This window comes from Trachemys scripta, chromosome 3, assembly GCF_013100865.1.
Source record: "Trachemys scripta elegans isolate TJP31775 chromosome 3, CAS_Tse_1.0, whole genome shotgun sequence".
Taxonomy (NCBI): Eukaryota; Metazoa; Chordata; order Testudines; family Emydidae; genus Trachemys; species Trachemys scripta.
Genome location: NC_048300.1, coordinates 90,409,260 through 90,433,002, shown reverse-complemented (window position 1 = coordinate 90,433,002; position 23,743 = coordinate 90,409,260). Strand labels below are relative to the sequence as shown.

The following is a 23,743-nucleotide window of genomic DNA, read 5'->3' as shown; positions in this document are numbered from 1 at the left end:
CAGGCTCTAGCAGAGCCCGAAGGCTAACACTGCAATTTTCCAGCCCCACAAGCCAACTCAGCTCAAGGAGCCATCCCGGCCAGGCCACCTGTGGCCCCGCTGCTGTCTTTCAGTGCAGTGTAGACGCACCAAGCGCGAGCCGGCGGGACTCCTGTTCCCACATCAGAACCCTCGCTCCTCCCCCCGGTTGCCAGCGGAGGCGTCCTTGGCTGAGAGCAGCTTCAGCCTGGGGGAAGGCGAGAAGCAGCCGCCGCCAAGGAGTTAAACAGCCCGGAGCTCTGCGCTCCCGCACGGCTCCGTCTCCCGGGCTGGCCGGCCGGCGGGGCGGGCTGTTGCTGACGGAGGCAGGAGGAAAAACCGCCGCCCGAGCCAGGGGGCTGCCCGCAGCGTCCCCGGCTTCAGACCGGAGTCAAGGCAGCAACTTCCTCGCCCCCGCCGCGGGGAACCACCTACCGGGCGCCGCAGCGAGGCCGAGGCAGCCCCGCCTGGGCTGGCTCCGGACGGCAGCAGGCGCGGGGAGGGATAAAGTCCCCGCGAGCAGCCTGGGGTGCGGCGCTGCCTCCAGTCACGGCGAGGTAAGGGGCCGAGAGCGGGCACCGGCGCGGCTCCTTCTCTCCGCAGCTGGGCATTCCCGCATCGGGCGCTCCGGGCGCCGCGTGGATGCCTGGCTGGCTCCTGCCTTGGGCACCGCTTTTCAAGGGGGTGTCCCTGTCTCCGCTCCAGCGGCTGCGGGCTCTGGCTGCCCGGCGCCTGCAGACGGCATCTGCCCCCGCTGCTCTCTAAAGAGTGGCAGCCTCCCGGGGCCCCTGTTCTTTCTTTGCACCCCAGCGACAGCCTCCCCCTGCCCCCGCCCTTAACTGGTCCAAGACGAGACCAGAACCCAGCCCGGGAACTGGAGGAAAATGTTTGCAAACTTCTCGCCCTTCGTGGGGCACGCGCTGGGGCAATGGTGAGTTGCTCCTGAACTCCCCCGGCAAACCCGGGCTGCTTAAGTGATGCAAATCGGCGCTCGTGGCAGAGCCATTAGTTTCCATTAGTCCGAGGGGAACCTTTCGCTGGCTGCAATGTTTGGGAGCTGCCGTGTGTGTGGAAGGGGCACTGGCCGCTGAGGGGCTCCAGCTGTTTTTAACAAAAAGCGCTCGCGAATTTCTGAGAGGGACAAACTAAACAACTGAGGAAAAGGCCGATTAATCTAAACACAACGGACTAGGAAGGGATCAGGGCTTTGAAGTGTAAAGGTGGACACGTGTTATTGCTCTAGGAAGTAAATTTTGGAAAACCCGAGCAGTCACAAGAGTGACTTTTGTTTCTACTGCAGAGTCGGACCAATAAAGTTGGAGTTTTGCTCTTCCGAAATGCATGGGCTTGAAAGCAAAGCAAAAAATAAATACTGGAGGACTTTGGTGTTCGGTGTCCGAATTCAGCAAATTGGCTAAAGCTTGCTGTTTGCCTTTGTGCAACTTCTTAATGGCACTGGGGCTTTATTTGGAAAAGCTGTGCAGCCCTGCACTAAACCCTGTCCAGCTGGAGCTATTCCTGAGCTTAGTTCCAATAGCCCCCAGGGACTTGCTGCCTGATGGTGACACTTGTAATGATTAAGGCATCTGAGTGCTGTGATAAGGCTACTACTATTCACATCTAAGATGTGGCTGCAGCCACCAATCTCCCCTATTATGGACCTTGTTCCATCCCCTGATTGTTACAAATGGTGACCTTATTAAAACAGGGGGCACCTGCTTCTTTTAATTCTCTTTGAAATGGCTTTAAACAAGTCATATACTTGTTTGTTTCATAAAACTGTACTTGAAAAAGAGAACCTTGTCACAGGTACTGGCCATCTTCTATGACAAACATTTGCAGAACAAGGCTTTATAAAAGTCAAAAATGTATAACATTACAGTTTTAGTTAGCGATGCATGTAAGCTCTTCCTCCTATAAAATGAAAAGAAAATTAGCTAAAAAGGAAATAAAAACCATTTTGCCATGACAATAAAAAAGCCAAATAGATCTACTAGAATCATTTCGAAATTGGCAAGGAAAATGTCCAAAGACAGTATTTTTCTATGAATTTAAACATTGTGAAGCAGAATTCGGTGCTCAGATATGCTCCTATCAGTTTCAAAGGGATGTGTGCATGTGAATCCAAGGGTGTAATCTGGCTTTGTGTGTGCCCCATGCTGCATTCCTTGCACACCCAAATGTCCACTGAAACCAAGTTAGGCCTTTCCCCCTTCTTCTGGAAGTTAATTTTTATGGCAACACTCTTTAGTCAATTTTCTGAATAAAACTATGATTTCAGTAGGATGCGTCTATAATGAGAATTTTGGGTGTGCAAGGAATGTAGGAAGGAACCCATATTTTGTAGCAGAGTTTCGCTGACTGTTACCTCCCCAACTCTACCTTCATTAATACAGGGTTTTTTTTTTGTTTGTTTGTTTGTTTTTAGCAAATGAGCCTTATAGATTTGGGCCTTGATCTTGCAAATATGCCTGCGCATGTTTAACTTGGCTACTGTGAGTAGTCTCACTGAGGTCAATGGGACGTCTCATGATGGTAAAGTTAAAAACATGCATAAGAGTTTGTAGAAGTGGGGCTTTGGATACCAGTAAACCACATAGTTTAAGTGACTGAATATGCAGTATTTTTATGAAGGGTGTATTAGATCTTAACCTCTTCAGGGCAGGGGCTGTTGCTCTTCAGGGCAGGGGCTGTTCCTTACTGTGTATTTGCATAATGCCTAACACACTGAGGTCCTGATTCTGTTTGAGATCTCAATATGCTACCATAGTACTAACTACGACTAATAATTATCACATGGGATAAACATGGTACTGAGCTCAACACCATAGCATGCAGCAGTAATGGATGCTGCTCCACAGAACAAAATGCTGTGTGTTTCTCATTCCTTAAGCTGGTAAAAAAGTTGAAAACTGTGCTTAGCAGAATAGGGACCTTGTGCATAATTATGTGCTATGGTAATAGTACTGTTATTAATAAAACCCTTTTTATGGAAATTTCAATAGTGTCAACAGCTTTGTAATTCTGTGTCTTTTTTGTTTTTTTTTGTTTTTAATGATCAGTTTAGTTTTATACATTTTTTGCTTTTTTCATTTTTGAATTAAAAAAACCTTTTTAAAATTTCAGAATTCCTTAATCCTGAAAAAATTCCACCACCTGACTAGGCTGATCAATCATAAAAAGCAATGTAAAAAAACCCCCAAACAAACCCACCACCATCCACAACAAAATACACCCTGAAAAGAAAAAATAAATCTCTCTGGAGAAAAAATATTTAGGGGAACAACAAACGGAGTAAGTTGTGTTTTAATTAAAAAATAAAAGTAAAAGTAAAAACACAACATATTTTGCAAAAAAAGTGTTGTGCCTTTCTGAATCACAATTGTTTTCTGTGAGCCTCATGGGGACTGACTGACCTCCCTGCACACTGCAGGAGCTATCTCTGTAGCTGCTGCTTGGGGGGGGAAAGCTTCAGGGCTGTTATAGGTCAGTCTCATGTTCCTCCCACCTGGTCATATATGCCTCAGGTGGAGGGGTTTTGGGCCTATAGCCAGCTGGAGGTTAAACCATATATATATAAATCATATAATCTACTCAGCAGTACATTGTTTTCATAAATTAAATAGAAATGAAATTATATTTTTTCTCCACAATTGTATTTATTTTTATTCTGAGTTTAGTTTTTACAAAAATAATGAAAACAGCAACCTTAAGTCTCTGAATGTATTTGTAGAAGAACCACAAAGAATAAATTGCAGAGTCTTGGGAGCAGTGACCTTCATCTTTGTACATTTTTTTTTTTTTTTTTTACAGCACCTCACACAATGGGAACCCAATCTGATTGGGACTTCTGGGTTTTACTGTAATATATGTGAAAAAATGTCCTTCAGACAGTTGGGGATTGCACTGTGTGGATAATAGACTGCAGGTTTATTACAAGAAGTGTCTTGGGTTTTTTTTCAGTACATTACTACTAGTATATCCAGTAAAGGATGGTGTGTGAATGTTACTGTAAGTCCAAGGTGTTGACCTTTAACACAGGGACAAGAGAGGTCAGGAGCGTATGCATGGCTGCAATGACTGTACTGTGTTGAAAAGTTCACAAAAGGTATCCAATTAGTGTAGAAGTCCTGACCACTTCCTTATAGTTTGGCAACCTTGTATATTCTGTTTATTATTATAGTTATAAAGGAGCCCAGATCCTGTAATTGACCATCATTGGAGAAGTAAATAGGGACTACTCAAGTGCTAAAGTTGAGCATGTGCTTAAATGTTTGTTGGATTGGGGCCTTACTTTATAAAGAGGATAGCCAGATTGTTTGTTTGCTTGGGGGTAAATTGATAGCTCCATTGACTTCAGCCAAAGTCTCATTGAAAGTCATTAGGCTCCTTTAGTCACTAAGAAGTTTTTGAAAATTTTACACATAGTAATTTGTGCTGTTTTAATTTAAAATAAATATTTACAAGAAAGTTTGTAACAATGACTTTCTTAAAAACCATGAAAGGAAAAATACCCATTTTAATAGATCTGCATTTGGTGTCTTTATGGACTACTGGATGAACAATACTTACTACCAAATATGCCTACCTTCCTTATTCATGTTGCTTAGCACTTCAATTCCATGAGTGTGCCATTTAAATTTATAATACAATGAGGAGCCATTACGCCCTATTGCAGAGGTAGGCAAACTACAGCGCAGGGGCCACATGCAGCCCTCCAGACATTTTAATCTGGCCCTCGAGCTCCTGCCGGGAACCGAGGTCTGGGGCTTGCCCCGCTTCGGCACCCCAGCCAGGGAGCAGCGTTGGGGTCTTGCCCCACTCTGCATGGCTCCTGGAAGCAGTGGCACGTCCCCAGTCTGGCTCCTACACGTAGGGGCAGCCAAGGGGCTCTGCACACAGCCCCCACCCCAAGCACCACCTCCGCAACTCCCATTGGCCGGGAACCCTAGCCAGTGGGAGCTGCAGCAGTGGTGCCTGCGCACAGGGCAGCGCGCAGAGCTGCCTGGCTGTGCTTCCACATAGGAGCCGGAGGGGGGACATGCTGCTGTTTCTGGGAGCTGCTTGAGGTAAGTGCCACCCAGTGCCTGCCCCTCTGACCCCCTCCTGTTCCCCAATCCCCTGCCCCAACCCTGATCCCCCTACCCCCCTCTGAATCCCTTGGTCCTAGCCCGGAGCATCCTCCTGAACCCCCAACCCCTCATCCCCAGCCCCACCCCAGAGTCTGCATCCCCAGCTGGAGCCCACACATCCTCCTGCACCCCAACCCCCAATTTTGTGAGCATTCATGGCCCGCCATACGATTTCCATACCCAGATGTGGCCCTTGGGCCAAAAAGTTTGCCCACCTCTGCCCTATTGTGTCAACTTGTTTATATAACCCATATTTAGCTGTTTATGGGTTTTTATAACAACAACAAACAGTTAAATATTGGAGAAGCTCAGACAAATAGTAGCAATGAGATTATATAATACAATAGCTAAAGAAATTATTAGGAAGCTTGTTTCTGATTCAAAGACTAAAGGACGCTTCTGGAGGATTGTGTATATTTTCTAGCTCCCTTCCCCCTCCCAACAGTTTATGTATCACACTGTGTACTACAGAAGCGGTATGCTTGCTCCCCCTTAGAAAATGGTTTGTGAGGCCTTCATTAGCAATGTTACTGCTTGAGATAGGACAGCTGAAAATAGGTTTATTATTAGCACTGATTCAAATGAGTGTTTACTTTTTCTTTCTTTGTTCTCTCTCCTGATTTATTTTAGGCTGTGGTGCACTAGAGCCCATATTTGCATTCACTGAAAGGTATCTGGGTTTAAAGATGCTTCTTCAGTGAAGAAGACTACCTTAAACCTTAAGATAACTTTATTGAGCATTGTTTCCCCTTCTGTCACCTTAGGTTTTCATTTCTTTATTCTGCTTTCTACCTCTCCTTCCACCTTCCCAACTCCTTCTGTCATTATTGATTTTCAAAGAGCAATACAAGTAATTAGAATGATTCAGTGGTATATGGGTAATAAATACATTGTGGTATATACAGTTTGCAGAAAAAGCCTTCAATTTGGAGGACTTAGTAGCCTCACAATTTCCCCTAAGAAATAAGTGACTTAAGAAAAGGAAATGCTAGTTGCTTTGTATTAAATGCTCTTCCTTTCTTTATCCCCATTACCATTTTTATTTAGATCAATGTACATTTATGATCTGTATCCTAATTTTGAGCCAAATCCTAGACCAGAGAGCAAAGCCCAAGTAGAAGTTTTTTGTTCTGCATGCAAATCTGGCCCACTGGCACAGTGCTAGGGAATGGAATGCTCTGCCACAGCTTGAGAAGGAACATAAGAACCCGAGGAAAATCACACTCAGTACATGGCTGGGGGATTCTTGTGGTGTTGCAGATGACTAAGTTGGGGGAACTTTTATTTGAACAGGCCCCCATAAAATGTAAGGCTGATTCTGCTCTTTGTTCCATGAGATCTTTTTACCTGTATTTCACTGTCTAGGGGGTCGCCAAATGAAATTAATAGGCAGCAGGTTTAAAACAATAAAAGGCAGTGTTTCTTCACACAATGCACAGTCAACCTGTGGAACTCCTTGCCAGAGGATTTTGTGAAGGCCAAGACCATAACAGGGTTCAAAAAAGAACTGGATAAATTCATGGAGGATAGGTCCATCAATGGCTATTAGCCAGGATGGGCAGGGATGGTGTCCCTAGCCTCTGTTTGCCAGAAGCTGGGAATGAGCGACAGGGGATGGATCACTTTATGATTATCTGTTCTGTTCATTCCCTCTGGGGCACCTGTCACTGTCCACTGTTGGAAGACAGGATACTGGGCTAGATGGACGTTTGTCTGACTCAGTAGGGCCATTCTTATGTTCTTCTTATGCTCTTATGTTATTGTGGCTTGATTTGATAACTGTGGATTATCTAATGACCTCCTGTACACGTTATTTAGCAGAAGAAATAATGAATAAATTTGCTTTAATAAACAGTATGTTAAGTTGTTTATAGTGCTGTAGCTGTCTTGGTCCCAGGATATGATAGAGATAAGGTATATGAGGTAATATCTTTTATTGGACCAACTTCTGTTGGTGAAAGGTACAAGCTTTCATGGAGCTTTGGCAAGCAAAAAGGGTGTGTTCCCTCTCCCCCGCACCCCCCCAAATCAGGTTAGCGCAATCAAATTAACTTAACATGACTGAGGAAAGAACAACAACAAAAAACACCAGTAAGATTCAGGATAACACCATAAAACCATGTCAGCTGGCTATATTGTAGCCTGGGTGGAGTACAGGCTACAACGGTGGTTTTAAAACTTTTTTCTGGTGACCCAGTTGAAGAAAATTGTTGATACCTGCGTCCCAACAGAGCTGGGGATGAGGGGTTTGGAGTGTGGTAGGGGGCTCAGGCCTGGAGCAGGGGGTTGGGGTGAGCAGGGGCGGCTCCAGCACCAGCGCAGCAAGCGCGTGCCTGGGGCAGCAAGCCGGTCACTGTGAGGGCAGCAGTCAGGCCGCCTTCGGCGGCATGTCTGCGGGAGCTCTGCCGGTCCCGCGGCTTCGGCAGCAATTTGGTGGCGGGCACGCCGAAGGCGTGGGACCAGCAGCTCACCCGCAGATATGCCGCCAAAGCCGCGTGACCAGCGGATCACCCCCAGGCATGCCGCTGAAGGCTGCCTGACTGCCGTGCTTGGGGCAGCAAATAACATAGAGCCGCCCCTGGGGGTGAGGGCTGCGGGGTGGGGCTGGGAATGAGGTGTTAAGGGTGGGGGAGGGGGCTCTGGGCTGGGAATAGGATTGAGGTGCAGGAGGGGGTCAGGGCTTTGGGTGCAGGCTCTGGGTTGGGGCTGGGGATGAGAGGTTTGAGGTGCAGGAAGGGGCTCTGGGTTTTGGGGGCGGGAGGCTCAGGGCTGGGGTATGGGCTTATCTCCTGCGGCTCCCATTCAGCGGTGCAGCTGGGGTGTAGAGGCAGGCCTCCCACCTGTCCTGGCACTGCAGACCGCACTGTGCCCCAGAAGTGGCCAGCAGGTCCGGCTCCTAAGCAGAGGTACGCAAGCGGTTCTGCGCAGTTCTTGCTCGCAGGCACTGCCCCCCTCCAGCTCCTATTGGCTGGGAACCGGCCAATGGGAGTGTAGCACCAGTGCTTGGGGTGGGGGCAGCGCGCGGAGTCCCATGACCACTCTGCTTAGGAGCCGGACCTGCTGCTGACTACTTCCGGGGCACAGCGCAGTATCAGAACAAGTAGGGACTACTAGTTTTTACTGGCCGGCTACCAGGGTCCCTGGGTGCTGAGCAGGGGGACCCAGTGCCTTGCATTCCATGACCCAATACTGGGTTGCGACTGGAAGTTTGAAAACCACTGGCTACAACACGACAAGCTAACACAGCTTTAGATGTGTTAGCCTGAATCTTAATGGATTTTTTTTTAATCATGTTAACTTGATTGCACTAATTTGCCCTTTGCCCTTCAAGACCGGAACTTACTATGTCTGAGTAGACCAGGGTATGGCAAACTTTTTGGCCTGAGGGCCACATCGGGTTTACAAAATTGTATGGAGGGCTCAGTGGTTTGAGTATTGGCCTGCTAAACCCAGGGTTGTGAGTTTAATCCTTGAGGGGGCCATGTAGGGATCTGGAGCAAAATCAGTACTTGGTCCTGCTAGTGGAGGCAGGGGGCTGGACTCGATGACCTTTCAAGGTCCTTCCAGTTCTAGGAGATAGGACATCTCCATTAATCTTTTTTATTTTAAGTTAGGGGAGGCTGTGCCTCCCCAAACAGCCAGGCGTGGTCCGGCCCTGCCCCCATCTGACCCCCTCCCCCCCCCCCCCCCCCTGTCCCCTGACTGCCAGGCGTGCCCCCCTCGACTGCCCCCAGTCGCCCCATCCAACTCCTCCTCTCATTCCTGACTGCCCTCCCCGGGACCCCTGCCCCATCCAACCACCCCTTCTCCCTGTCCCCTGACTGCCCCTGGGACCCCTGCCCCCATTCACCCCCCTGTTCAGCACCCTCTGACCGCCCCGACCCCATCCACACCCCCGCTCCCTGACCACCATCCTGAACTCCCCTGCCCTCTATCCAAGCCCCCCTCCCCTGCTGCCTGGAGCACGGTGGCTGGCGGTGCTATAGCCACGCCGCCCAGAGCACCAGGACAGGCAGCTGTGCCGCCCGGCTGGAGCCAGCCACATCACCGCACAGCACAGAGCACTGGGTCAGGCCACGGTTCTGGAGCTGCACTGCCCGGCATGAGCTTGCAGCCCCACCGCCCAGAGCATTGCGCCAGTGGTGCAGTGAACTGAGGCTGTGGGAGAGGGGAAGAGCAGGGGAGGGGCCGGGGGCTAGCCTCCCGGGTCTGGAGTTCAGGGGCTGGGCAGGAGGGTCCCGCGGGCCGGATGTCACCCGCAGGCCGTAGTTTGCCCACTTCTGGAGTAGACCCTAGCTTTGTGGTATTTATCATTACCTGTTTTAATTAATGCTTCCTATTCTGAGGAGAGAGAGAGGCAGGTGCATACATGTTAATAGTACCCAGTCTCCATTCATGCGTTTTTTGTTTGTTTGTTTTGTTTTTGCCTCAAGGAAAATTCTTTGTCAAAGATTTGAGGTGTGAACTTAAAAAGTAGAATACCTTGTTCAGTTCAAAAAGTAAAGGCAAATATGCATTTAGAGGAGTATTGTCAACTTAAAAACTCGGCCTCTTTGAAATGCATGGAACTTTTGTCCTTGACCTCAATGGACTCAGGACTTCATCCCGTATTTTGTAAACAAACACATTTCTTTATCTGGTATTAACAATACCGTAAACTATTAAAATGTAAGAATTCTAAAAAGTCAATAAACTAGTCACTACGTAGGGCTTGTCTACACTGGCACTTTACAGCACTGCAACTTTCTCGCTCAGGGATGTGAAAAAACACCCCTCTGAGTACAGCAAGTTTCAGCGCTGTAAAGCACCGATGTAGACAGTGCACCAGCGCTGGGAGCTATGCCCCTCATGGAGGTTTTTTTGTTTCTTTGTTTGTTTGTTTTTGTTTTAGAGTACTGGGAGAACGCTCTGCCGTGACTACACAAGTTAATGTTGCCAGTGTAGACTAGCCCCAGTCTCCTTGTTTATTTTTTGAATTTCTCTTAGCTTGGACAATGAAAATCAGTTAAGTCATTTTCAGCTTTCAAATGTTTGTGCTTCAAGTACTGCAGGAAAATGTTTGCATAAAAATAACAATGTTTAGTGGAACTAAAAAAGAATGGCAGAAACATTTCTATTGGTCTTAGGTTTTAAAGAAGTTTATCTTTACAAAATATAAATTTTGAGCCAAATTTAAGTTGACAGTGTCTCTAAGTTTTGTAATGATAGCTCCAGAAGAGTAGAGTCAGATTTTAAAGTTTTTTTTATTTTTCATTTAAGGGGTTGAACTGACTTGTTATAAGTGTTTTCTTTTTATATTTATGATTGTGTAAAGAATCAGAAAATATTATAGATGATCACTCTCTGATTATCTTTATAGTCAGATTTCTAACTACAGTATTCATTGCTCTTCAGTAACATTACTTCTGTTTTCCCATGTTGTTTTTTGAAAAAAAAGCAGGATTTTGAGAGGAAACACATCAAGAAGTTAGCAGGACCGTTTAGTCTGTTGTAGGAACAGGAAATAAGACTACACTCACTGGAGCTAGCAAGAGGAATACATCTTAGCTTGTGCACAGTGCCTGCCCAAAAGAAATTCCTATTTTGCAGAGAAACATTGGTCCTTGACCACTCTATGCTGTTCTAATTAAATTAGTTAGATTGCATCACCAAGATGCTAAAGGGAGTTTGCATTTTATATTATATTATAACTGTTTAGATACATAATGCCACAATGTTTCATCATATTATTTGTTATATATTTTACATTATTGATTTGTTTTGATGTTCACGACTTGGAAACTTATGCTACAAAGATTTTGATCATAATTATCTTCTGCTAGAAAACACTTGTATTTGCATCTACCACACTGACAGCTACTATTTCTTAAGTCGGAGACTGAAAGATTCATGAACAGCTTTTAAATGTCAAAGGAAAAGAGAACAATTTTTTCCCCTCTGCCCCATTTCTACAATACTGAACTTAATAGCTCATATTTTCGGTTGGTGAAACAGACCGTCAGAGATAGAACACAGGCTTTAGTGCTTAACTAAGGTGATTATGCTAAGATTGTGGAGCATTTGGTTATGCCTTTTGGTGCTACATTTAGGCTAGGTCTACACTGTACGGGGGTCGACCTAAGATACGCCACTTCAGCTACGTGAATAGCGTAGCTGAAGTGGCGTATTTTAGGTCGACTTACCTGGCTGTGACGACGGCGGCGAGTCGACCGCTGCTGCGCCGCCGTCGACTCTGCTTCCGCCTCTTGCCACGGTGGATTTCCGGAGTCGACGGAAGAGCCATTGGGGATCGATTTTTGTCGCGTCTAGTGAAGACGCGATAAGTCGATCCCCAATAGATCGATTGCTACCCGCCGATTCGGTGGGTAGTGAAGACGTGCCCTTAGATAGATTGGAGCTTCTGTAATTGCAAAGTGATCAGGCCATAACATGGTAGTGGTACCAGTAGTTAGTGTGTAATGGAGTTTTTGCAGTATCTATACTATGTAATTAACTTGTGTTATCGTATGTATAATAGCAGAGAATACAGAAACGTGAACCATTGAAATACCATTGTTTGGAATACAAAGCTTGTTAAGTAATTATAGACTTCCAAGCTTATTCAGTGCTAAGCTGAGCTGTAGGCATTTTGTCTGAAGAATTTTCAGCAATTGTTAAAATCCGTTTAATTCTCACCCCTAATTTTTACTCCTTGTCATTTACACAAACATTTGTTTTGGGCTGACATAATATCTGCGTAATCTCAGTTTTTATGAAAGTTTGAGAAATATCCAACAAGCCATTTTATGTAGCTGCTAAAACTGTAAATGTTTCAAGTTTGTAACACTTGTATCGACCTCCCTTTGTAGCTGGTAAGTTAAAACAGCCTTAACTTGACAACTGCAAACGTGTCATGCCTGTACTCTTCAATGTATACACATGCCTGTGGCAGGTTTGAATTGTTCAGAACAAAGAAAGTCTTTGATGTCGTAGCTTTTTTTTGGGGGGGGTGTCTCTAAATAATGGGAACTCATGCATCCTTCAATGTAGGGTGACCAGATGTCCCGATTTTTATCGGGACTGTCCCGATATTTGCTTGTTTGCCCCATGTCCCGACCAATGTGCGGTCGGGACACTGGACAAACAAGCAATTTTGCCCTCCCAGAAGGGCTCTTGCCCCCCCACCCCCGACTCCGCCCCCTCCATCCCCCATTGGCTCCCTCCCCAAATCACCGCCCTGGCCCCGCCTCTTCCCCATGCATGTGGCACTCCTTCTCCCTTCCAGGCTTGCTGCTGTAATGGCAGGGCAAGCCTGGAGGGAGGGGGTGGTGGCCAGCTTCCAGTTCCTGGAGCTGGTGAGTAGGGGCACTGAGCGGGCAAGGGGGGCTGGCCAGGGGGCTGCTCCCCCAGATTGTAGAGGGTGGGCTCTGGACCCCAGCAGCGGCGGGGGAGAGCAGCTCGGGGCCGCACGAGTGGCCGTGTAAAGTTTATCAGCTTGGATGGGACCCCGGCCGGCTCCCCGCCCCCCGCCAGCATGTCGCACCGGCCGCCACAGGCCAGGTAAGGAGCCAAGTCGCCCTCTCCCCCTTCGTCCTGGCTCCTCAGCTGAGCCCCCCCGTCACCCTCCTGGGGGAGCAGCCCCCTTGCCTGGCCGGAGGGGAGGAGGGGAGGAGGGGAGGGGCAGCAACCACTGCGTGGCCAGCACCTGCAAAAGCAGCTTTTTTTTTTGCCCCCCCCCCCCCCCCCCCCCCATCCCGTTACCCCCCCTCCCCCCCCCCCCCGCGTCCCGATATTTCCCGTCAGTGATCTGGTCACCCTACTTGAATGTTAGAAGATGTGATGCATATGTCCTAATAATCACCTCCATTTTGCTACTCAGCTGAAGCCATAATGCTATGATGTCTGAATGGGTTCTCCAGCAACCTGTCTATACTCACCTAAACCCAGTAATATGTCACTGACTGTATCTCCTCCTTCGGTTGTCTATAGTTTACCACTAGCTACTGGAAGTGACATGCTGTTCAATCTTCACCCTCCTTTTATCTTTCCGTATCATCCTAAATTCCTCAGCTTCTCTGAAGGAGAAGGGAAAGTACACTCCTGGGCTCAGTTTGTAGAGGACGACTAAAGGAGGTGACCTTCCCAGATTTGCTCTCTTCCACACTCATGTACAAAGCCCCAGATTCTCCAAGGTATGTATGCACTTATTTTCCATGAAAAACAATGGGACTTATGAGCTGAAACACCTTTGAGGATCTGGGCCAAAGTAATTACCAGTCTCAAAGTCCAGAGTGCTTTGTGGCAATGTAGGTACCATGGGAAACCTGACATTTTAACATTTAAATTGTCAACTCTACCACTGGTTATTTTTGCAGGAAGAATAAATTCAGTTTTAACTGTGCAGTCACATATTTTTCGTGTGTGTGTGGATTCAAGCTCCCTTCCTGATATTCTTACTATTGCAGCTCAGGAGGCTGATGGTGAAATAAATGCATATCAAAATAGGACAGTTTTCTTTGGAGGAAAGCTTGTTGTTTAATGATTAGCACTAAATTCTGTCTTAAAAAATAAATTAAAGTGATACTTAACGATAGTGACTTCAGTGTGATTAATCATGGGTGCAAGTGCTCATCCTTATAACCGTGGTCCCCATCTGGCCAACAGTGCCTGTAAAGTGCTTTGAATAAGGAAAAAGTGCTACATAAGTACTAAGCATTATTATACTCTTTCTTCAATACTACCACAAAACCAAGAATACAAAATCACACACACAAAGTTTTAAGTATCAAACAAAAAATCTAGTGTCAATGCTGAAGTTCTGTCTTTATCTCACTCTTTGGCTTGGTCTTCACCACCAGAAAAAAGGTATGTTTTTACCACAGGCTGGCTAACTGTGTGTGTTAGCTATCCTGCTGTAAAATCCTATTGAGACATGGCACTGTGGTTTTACAGTGAGGTAAACTAGGTGATGTCAGCCACAGGCAGAGGTATGTTGTTGACCTTACCTAGCTACCTCATGGTAAAACTACAGGTGCCTTGTCTCCACTAGTGTTTTACAGTGGGAAAGCTAATGCCCATTAGTTCTCCTGTAGTAAATCCCTTCCCCCCCCCCTTTGTTATAGTGAAGACAGCCTTTGTCAACTTAAGATGGTGGTTCAGCCTCCCTAGGTTGAATTAGCTGGTCTTTTGTGGAGTTCTGGTAAGTACATTTGAGGCACATGGCTAGCTGTTTATATTTACATTATTTATCATATGGTGAAATTAGATGCCCAATAATTATCAGAAATCAAGGGAGTTATGCATCTAATTATCCATGCAGCATTCAGAATATCTGCCCTCTTATCATTATTTACATAGTACCAACAGTGAGTTAGGCACTTTATAGATATGTAGAAAGACAAGGTCCCTGTCCCAAAGCATTTACAGTAACTAACAGCAAAAGAAGGGTGAGAGTGTAGTTTGTAATTAAAAACAGTGACTGATCAGCAAGGTTTGGCACATGTCAATTCCATGACTTCTAATCAGTACTCCAGCATAGGGTTTTGTGTATGTGGTTTACATGTTTATATTTCATTTGGGCTCACTGCTCTTTTGAAGAAATGATTCTTCTCATGTCAGGTCAAACTGCACATACTAACCGATCTTTGTTTATTGTTTTAATGATGGAGCAATAAAAATGATGGCTAAGCAATAATACCATTTTGAACTCAACATTGTATTGACATTTCCAGTGCACTAAATGATGTGAACTTTGATTCCACAACAGATTGTACATTACTAACAAGCTTTGATGGTTTCTTCCTGGTAAACAAGTAATTGTGATTTTCTTGTTACAGTCTGTATATTACTACTTATAACCAGGGCCGGCTCCAGCATTTCTGCCGCCCCAAGCCAAAAAAAAAAAAAAAAAGGGGGGGGGGGGGGGGGAAAAGCCACGATTGGCGGCAGCAGTTCAGCAGCAGGTCCTTCGCTCCTAGAGGGAGTGAGGGACCTGCCGCCCCCGAATTGCCGCAGGTGCTGCCCCTCTCCTTTGGCTGCCCCAAGCACCTGCTTGTTAAGCTGGTGCCTGGAGCCGGCCCTGCTTGTAACCATCAAATCACATGCTATGAACTCTGTCCTGGGAGAGTTTGAGGGCAGCTCCTAGTCTGGCACTAGTGGAGAAATTTGGAGGCAAATGACAAACAGTTCAGTCTGCCACTTTAGTAAAAATGTAACTGTCATACCTGCTTGTAGCTCACATTAATACCATTGGGTGATATCTGTACATATGGAGAGGAATCTTTCAATCTAGTCAAGATTGCCCAGTGTTCACAGTTCATTCACTCTTATTCTTACTGGAAGAGTGAGAGTCTCTCTTTATTATTACTACATCAGACAGAGATTTGTGGCCTTACACAGTATTCTTGATAGACTTAAACTAGTGATGTAACTAATCAATCAGAAATTGCTTCAGTTTAGCCCTCCTGGTACTACTGACATCTGAATGTATGGAGTCTGTTATGGACCAGGTCAGGTTGGATTCTGAAGTATGTCTGTTTTCAGATCACAAAATACCCATTCCCCACTTCCAGCCTGGCAAGAAGTAGAAGAAAGCATGGAGGAGCTACCATCTCCATACTCAATAGTACTGTAAAACTACATCCTCAACTGATTTGTTTGAAGTAATCTCTCTCTTGAAAGGTATATAATGAGTCTAGGAGAGTCATGATCCAAAGAATCCCGTCTGACCTTAAAAACTATGAAAACTAAGAGGGAGCAACCTTTCAGCAGCCCATGCAGACTCTTCCTCTTTACCCGGACCTCAAAAACATTCTTATGATCAAAATTAAATCTTGCATTGGAAGACGCTGATGGTATTACCACTTTAAAGAAATGACAAAGGGAGTGGAGTCAGAACAGGGGACTAAGAGTCAGAGCTCCTGATTTGTGATGGGTTTTTTTTTGGCTGTGCTGTAACTCATGATCTACCGTGAGGTACTTCATCTCATGCTGCATAGGTTTGCCCATTGGTAAAATGAATACAGTAACTTTGCCTACCTCATGGAAGTGATGAAGCTTTATTCATAGCTGAAATGGCCTTAGAGGAAAGATGCTATTTCAGTGCAAATATTTTAATTTATTCTTTCCAATAAAGCACACACAAAATTTTAGGCAATATTGTCTTATGAAGAAAGATAGCACTCCTTTTGTAACAGGCAATCCATTGGACAGTTGCTGGAGCTCTTGACAGATGATAGCATCTTTGCACTATTTTTTCTAAACACTGTAATTTTCATAATGTTACATAAACTTGATTGTGGAAAAACCTTTCTTCCACCTTTCTGCTTCTAAAAAAATGTCCCTAGCCATTACCTTTCCCCCTTCTATTTTATTTTTATTGGCACAGCCTGTATATTTGGGTGTAGAGACAGTTACTTCCTACAGCAGAACACTAGCTTTAAAAAAAAAAAAATCCAAATAAATAAAACCAACCCCCCACCAAAACAAACAACAAAAACAAATTGCTGAACAATTGTGGTTCTCTTGTTTGACGTTTTATGGAGCAAATACTGGCTGTGCACCATTTGGCGTTCTGCAAGACAAAGTCCCCACACAGTGTTGCCAATTTCATTATGCAGTTACACTAGTTACTTTTAAAACTTGATCCTGTTTACATAGGATTTGAGTTTTACTAGCATACCCATCAAAAGGTTATTGTCTGCACACAGAAAGTCTGTTTTTAGTGATTCTGCCTATAAATCAAAATAACCAGTAATTAAATGGAAGTTTGAGTGCCAGACAGGAATAAAACTGAGGGTCTCCCTAAGGGGTGTGAAATTATGGTTAGCATGTGTTTATTTTACATATCAATTGGTTTAAAAATAGTGTAAATCATCATCAGGGCATGACTTTCCTTGAAACCTAATGCTAAATACAAATGAAATAGAAATGGCTCCCATGAATAAAAAAGTTCAGCATGAAGCAGTAAGCTTTGTCACAATGAAAGGTAGCTGGAAGTGGCATTGCTTTTACAATTCAAAACACAAACTGATGTAAAAGCTGGATGTCTGGGAATGGGATTGAACATATTTTTCAGAAGTCTTGAATGGTTGCTTTCCCTGTTAAAGTATAACCAACACACACATACCCCATTTTTATCTCTCTCCCACGCCCATTTTATTGGCCTGCATTGCACAATAGGGAATCAGCAGGTTGAGAAGTATGATGCTCTGTGGATGTATAATTTATGTATACAGTATGTGAACTATGTATCTGGCTGTGCCAGAATCCATTCATGGCCAATATATAATGTATAGCAACACTTTTTTTTTTTATAATGAGGAATATATATCTGTTTATATGGTTAGTAGAGGATATTTCTTGAGCAGAGTGTTAAGAAAATATAAAATCATTTTTAGGGTTCTGTATTATCTCTCTCCATCTATCTTAAGAGATACAATCTTTATGTCAGAATCCACACTGTGGAGCTACACAACTTGTAATGCTTTAAATTTTGTTGGAAGTCTGAAAGCAACGTCTGCAACAAATCGTATTTGCTTGTTATGCTACTATCTTTCAAGATATATTGATCATGAGAGCGGTATGTCTTTTGTGCCTATGCCTGCTGGTTTAAGGAAAAATGAAAATGAGTTTTGTTTTTTGCAGAACAAATATATTATTGCTAGCGCTGGTTGAAATATTTCCAATGGTACACGTTTCCATTAGAAAATGCTGTTTTGTCAAAATAGAAATCTTTTGCAGGAATGTCTTTTGATTTGAGGCATTTTTTGTTCATAATTTTCAATTGGAAAAGTTTTGAAATGGAACAGTAATTCAAAATTGAAATGGTGTTTAGTTTCGACTTTGTTTGTTTCGACTTCCTTGTTTCGTTTTGACTTGATGATGTGAAAAGATTTCATTTCAGTAGAGTGTGTAGTATGACTGCTCATTCTCAACAAGTTACCCTGTGTGTTCTTTCATTGGATAAGTGCATGTTGGTTCAGCTTTGTAATAGCACATGGGTAAACTGAACCAGCATGTCTGTTAATGGCCAGACTCAGTCTTTGGGATTGAGGGCGAGGCTGGGATTTTGTAATGGTGAACCTGCATCTTTGGTGAAAGGGAGTAGGAATCACTGGGTAGAGTGTGTCTCCATGATTTTCCTCAAGCTGATCGGCTGGATCAAATATTCATTCATTTTATCTCACAAAGCCTGCCAACCCGCTACCACCCTGTTTAAAAGAGGATGTGAAAGTGGCTCAAGTCACAGGTTACACTACAGAGCTTTTGCCCCTATTGTAGACATAGCATACACCAACAGAAGCAGTTCTTCTGCCTGAATAGGAACACCATTGCCCTGAATGATGATCCCTCTGCCAACAGAAGCACTCTTCTGTTGGTGTAGCTGTGTCTACATTGGGGTTTCTGTCAGTATAGCCATTTCGGTCAGGGGTGTGGTTTCTTCGCACCTCTGACCAGCGTATCTAAGTCGGTATATTTTAAGCGTAGAGCAAGCCTCCGCAGTTGTCTGACTCCAAATATAAAAACGGTATTTGACGGGTTCCCCCATGGGGTGCCACCTGGGCCTGGGGTACAGCTGAGCCCTCTGACTCACCAGCCTGGGCTCCCTCTTGCACTGTGCTGCTGTGACAAGCCGCAAACCCACTCCCGGTCCTATACTTGTCTTTCATCATAATTCTCACAGTTAAGGATCCATCCAGCTGCAGTTACATACAGGCTTTCTGACCAGCCACTGCATGAACCAACAATAGAAAGGCTACAGCCAAGATAACCCCAGCTCCCCAGGCAGGTGCCGCCTGCCTCTGCACTGGAGTATAAACCCAAAATTATACTGTTTTGCGCTGCACAGGGAACTGTACAGCGTAAGCTCATAGAGTTTTCCCCTCCCTCAATGTGGACAGGAAATGCAACAGCCTTTGCCCCTTGAGCTAAGATTTCCAAGTACTTCATTCAAACTCGGTGGTTTAGATAAAGCAAAAACAAGTTGAACAAATACAAAAGATAGACTTTAAGTGTTTGTAAGGGATAGCAAACGGATCAAAGCAGATTACCTAGTAAATAAATAAAAACACAAACTAAGTTTAACATACTAGATAGATTGGATATGAATTAGCAGTCTCTCATCCTGACTGATGATGATGGTACAAATAGACCTGCAGTTTCTTAAGGGACAAGCTGCATTTGCGGTGCAGCTTGAGATCCCCACCCCTGTTCCAAGTCCTTTTCCTTTAGGAGCTTCTCTTAGGTGTTCAGTTGTGGGGGGAGTGAGGAACCACAGATGATGTTACTCTCTGCCTGATATAGCTTTAGCAAATGGTGGGAACCATTTTGTGAAAAAATACAGACATCCCAAGATGGAATCCAGAGTCATGTGGCCTGGTCACATGCCCTTACATACCTTGCTGAGTAATAGCAGCCATTACTTACAGGTGGTCTGGAACATTTACAAGAAGGTTAAGTTCTTTCAGGGTCCATTGTCAATGCTGATGGGCCATCAGCATTATCTGGCTTCTTCATTGTTGTACCTGAAAGGCTAGTTGTGGGTGTTACCCAGAGTAAGCACATTTGAAATACAGACACGTCGTTAATATTCATAACTTTAGGTAAAAAATGTGTGTACAAATAGGATAATCATATTCAGCAAATCATAACTTTTCCAGTGACCTCACATGACCCGTCTTGTACAAAAGCATCATAATTGTGCCATAATCATATCCTCATAATATCACTGTGAAGAATATGGGGTACAGAGTCACATTATTTTCCTGACTCTGTCCTCACTAGAAGCAACATTGCACCATCTCTTACAGAACCCCTGTCTCAGGGCTGTGTAAGTGGAACTGTCAGACCCCAGCACAAGGCTGTTCAGAAGCAGTGCTCTTCTGTAGAGTAGGTTAGGGTAGGAAAAAACCTCTCAAGGCTTGGTCTTCCTCAATGGAGGAGATGTTGTGGAAGCTATGAACCATGAACCCCAGGAAGTGAAGGGAGGGAAACCAAACTATCATGAGGTGGAGGAGCCAGCAATGTCTACATTGCCTGAGGGAGACAGCTCCTCTGCAGAAAAATATTTCCGGGGCTATAGTTGACCAGTCGATGCGTAGGAGGTGGTGATAGAATAATAAGGAGGCTATTGCAGGTTCAGTTAGTCCAGCACCACATGAAGTATCAGGCTCTGCTAGACAATTGTGATTTTTAACAGCTACAGGCTAGCAGACTTCAAGGACAAGCTGCCACCAGAGCACCAGCAGCAATCCCTGGCGCTGCTAGATGAATGGTGACCGGTCATCAAGGTGGGCCTTCAGGTAGTGGTGGCTATGGCAGACACATCCTCTCGCTCTCTAGTGACTAAGGTCGTTATGCGAAGAAGCTTGTGGCTACAATCATTAGTCTTCCCCAGTGAGGTCTAAAATATGATTTGAGGACCTCCTTTTTGTTGAGAACCAGCTGTTCCATGATAAGACGGACGAATTGCTGAAGGACTCCAAAGCCAGACTATGGTCCCTGGGTATACATACCCTGTCCCCGAGACGCAGGCAGCAGAAACAACCTTTCCACCTGCACCCTCGCGCGCCCTACTACCAGCACCAGCAGGAGCCCAGACACCAATCACAGCAGCCTCGCTTCCCTGCCACTCTTACATCCATCTCCTCAATCCTCTCCCAGCAGCAGACCAAATTGCAGAACCTCCACTGGTGTCACCCTCTGCAGCCCATGCACCCAATATTGGGGCAAGATCACCACTGACAGTTGGGTACTGGAGATCATCTACCACAGCTAGATACTCTCTCAAGTTCCTCTCATTCTCGCCACACTGCCCTTCCCACTTGCCCCCTCCCTAGGGACCCTGGAGACTTCATTAAGCAGTAGAATGACTTCCGTGATGAGAAACTGATTGGATTGGATGGTTTCCACTTAAACAGAAGTGGGATTATGCTTCTAGGTTCAAAATTGTCAGGACTTGTTAGGCAGGCTTTAAACTAGATAGGAAAGGGGGAGAAGGCATGCATTTTGATTAATTCAAATGATCTAATATGCATTTAAAAACAAGAAAATACTAAAATCTGTAAACAATGCATGGTGTGTGGGGAAACAAGATGAGCTAAGAGTGTTATCAAATGATGAAGTCTTTGATCTAGGGGACGTAACTGCAACTTGGAATAACTGGAGTGTTGATATAGATAATTACATAGAAGAGATAGAGGGGGAAGAAGAGGATAGCTGTAATGACAGTAGTATTAGAAGTAGCAACTTAGACATAGGTTTGTAACATGATATGGCAGCATAAAGAGGCCAATGGAATTTTGAGCCTTTATAGCTATAGCATGACTGCATCTGGAATATTACATTCAGTTCTGGGCACCACATTACTAGAAAGTTAAGTATACATTGGAGGTCGTTCAGAGAAGAGCAACAAAAATGATCAAGGGACTAAGTCTGAGCAATAAGAGAGAATTAGAGGAACTAACAATGGATAGCTTAGCTAAGAGATGGATGGGGAGAGTGTAACAGTGAGTAGCTGAAGTATATAAACCTCATGCAAAGAGCATTATTACATAAAGTGCCACAAGGGATTATGAATAGGAAGAAGTTAAGTAAACTTAGACTGAATATCAGGAAATACATTTTTATAGTCAGATCTGTTTATAGGCTGTAGAATAGTTTTTCAGTGAAGTGATGGGAGCCCCATTCCTGGAAACACTTAAAACTAGACTAGACAGAACATTAGAAAATGGCCAGTAGGGAACAGACTTTCATTGGCAGGATTCGGACTGGATGACATTTTTGTCAGCAATATTTGGTTGTCAGCTATTTTTGTTTGATGAGATGTTGACCCGAGTGGTGTGTGTGGGTCGTAAGGCTGTAACTCAAAAATTCAAGTCCCAGTTTCCATACTGCTGGGGATGAAATATTTGTGGCTAAATGTCACTGACAAAATCTTTTGCCAAAAATTTAGTGTAATGAAATCAAGTATCAGGGTAGCCGTGTTAGTCTGTATCTACAAAAACAACAAGGAGTCTGGTGGCACCTTAAAGACTAACAGATTTATTTGGGCATAAGCTTTCGGTGGATAAAAACCTCACTTCTTCAGATACATCTGAAGAAGTGAGGTTTTTACCCATATGCCCAAATAAATCTGTTAGTCTTTAAGGTGCCACCAGACTCCTTGTTGTTAGTGTAATTAAATGTCTTTCAAGAAGATCTCACCATGCACAATTATCCTTGTGAAAAACCTGTAACTAAAGGTCAACCGTGACAGAGCATTCACTTAACCCTTTGCCATAAATGACAGTGAGGACATCCATGGTTAAAAACAAGTTTGAGTGATGCTGTGAGTATCCTTGTAGTGCTGCTTCCAAATTTACTCTTTCCAGTAGTCATGGTGGTATTTAACCTTTTTATTCTCTGCATCACTATATACCATGGTATACGCTTCAGAACACAGTGGTACAGAAGACACAAATCCTTAATTATCACTTTATTGACTTAAGACTAGTTCAATTCTCAACCAGTTTTTTGTATAAAAATAACAGAGAAAATAGAATATTTACTATACAGGTTATAAAAAGCAGCAAATATGACACAAATAGCGTTGAGACATTATTTGTATCTTCCATCACAAAAATGTCTGCTTTATTAAAAAGACTGAATAATCTTTTCCTACTTCGTTTCATTACAAATTAATAATACTAATTTAAAAAGTTTTAGCACTTAGTTGTGCTCGACCAATAAGCACAATTAAACATATTCTGTTTCTTTTGGAAGAATATACTTTCTGTTCCTGAACAGCTCTTATTTTCCTCTGATTCACACATTGATGTCATTATTATTTCTTCCAGTTTTTACTCCAGTGTCTGTGGGAGTGTTGTATTATGGAGAAGATGGGTCTTTTACGAATAGAGCACACTTGATTAAATACTACGGAGAGCTGTGTGGAACCCAGTGTTTGTGGTTTATAGGATGAGATGTTGGCAAACTTTTGTTGTTGTTCATTTGTGTTCTTCGTACCATCATGAGGTTTGCCTTAAGGTGGGTTTTTTTTTTTTTTTTAAATCTGAAAGAAGCGGTTTCTATATTTCAGCAGTGCAGGGAAGAACCTCACTAGTCTGCATATTCCATACTTTGCTAGCCTGCCAATCTCTCCACTTTTCAGCTGAGCTGATAGTAGAATTGCTATAGATGAAGTGTCCTATTACTAAGATTTCATTCTTACCAAACATACTACGTTACACTCACAGTATAGTATAAAAATATCAAGAATTAAAAATAAACCATAACAATCAAAACTATAACCATCTGCTGTGCTCAGATATAGTACAGAGTGGTGCCCGTAGGGAGCCATTTGTGGCTGGAGGCTGAGCCATAGAGCAGGCCTGTAGCAGAGCTGGGAATTGAGCCCAGAACTCCCAAGCCTTGGGTAAATGACGGATGTTTTTGTCATGGAACAAACATTTGTGGAATGTCCAGACTAGCCTTTACAAATGTGGTGACCATTTCTAGTTCATTGGTAATCAATCAATTTGAAGGGGGGAAAAGATCTCATGTGGACAAGATCAGAAATTAAAACCCAGATTTTTAAAGGTGTCTAGGTCTTGCTCCATTCAGCATTGCAAGGC

General features: G+C 44.3%; 1 protein-coding gene across 3 annotated transcripts in view; it reads left to right on the top strand.

The window, feature by feature from the left end:
• Positions 1-227: 227 nt before the first annotated feature.
• The window catches only part of TIAM2 (TIAM Rac1 associated GEF 2), a 227,462-nt gene continuing 203,946 nt past the window's right edge, over positions 228-23,743 (top strand). For all 3 annotated transcript variants that reach the window (XM_034765344.1, XM_034765342.1, XM_034765345.1), the window contains exon 1: positions 228-575. The gene's annotated coding sequence lies outside the window, so the exon portion shown is untranslated. The remainder of the gene's footprint in view (positions 576-23,743) is intronic.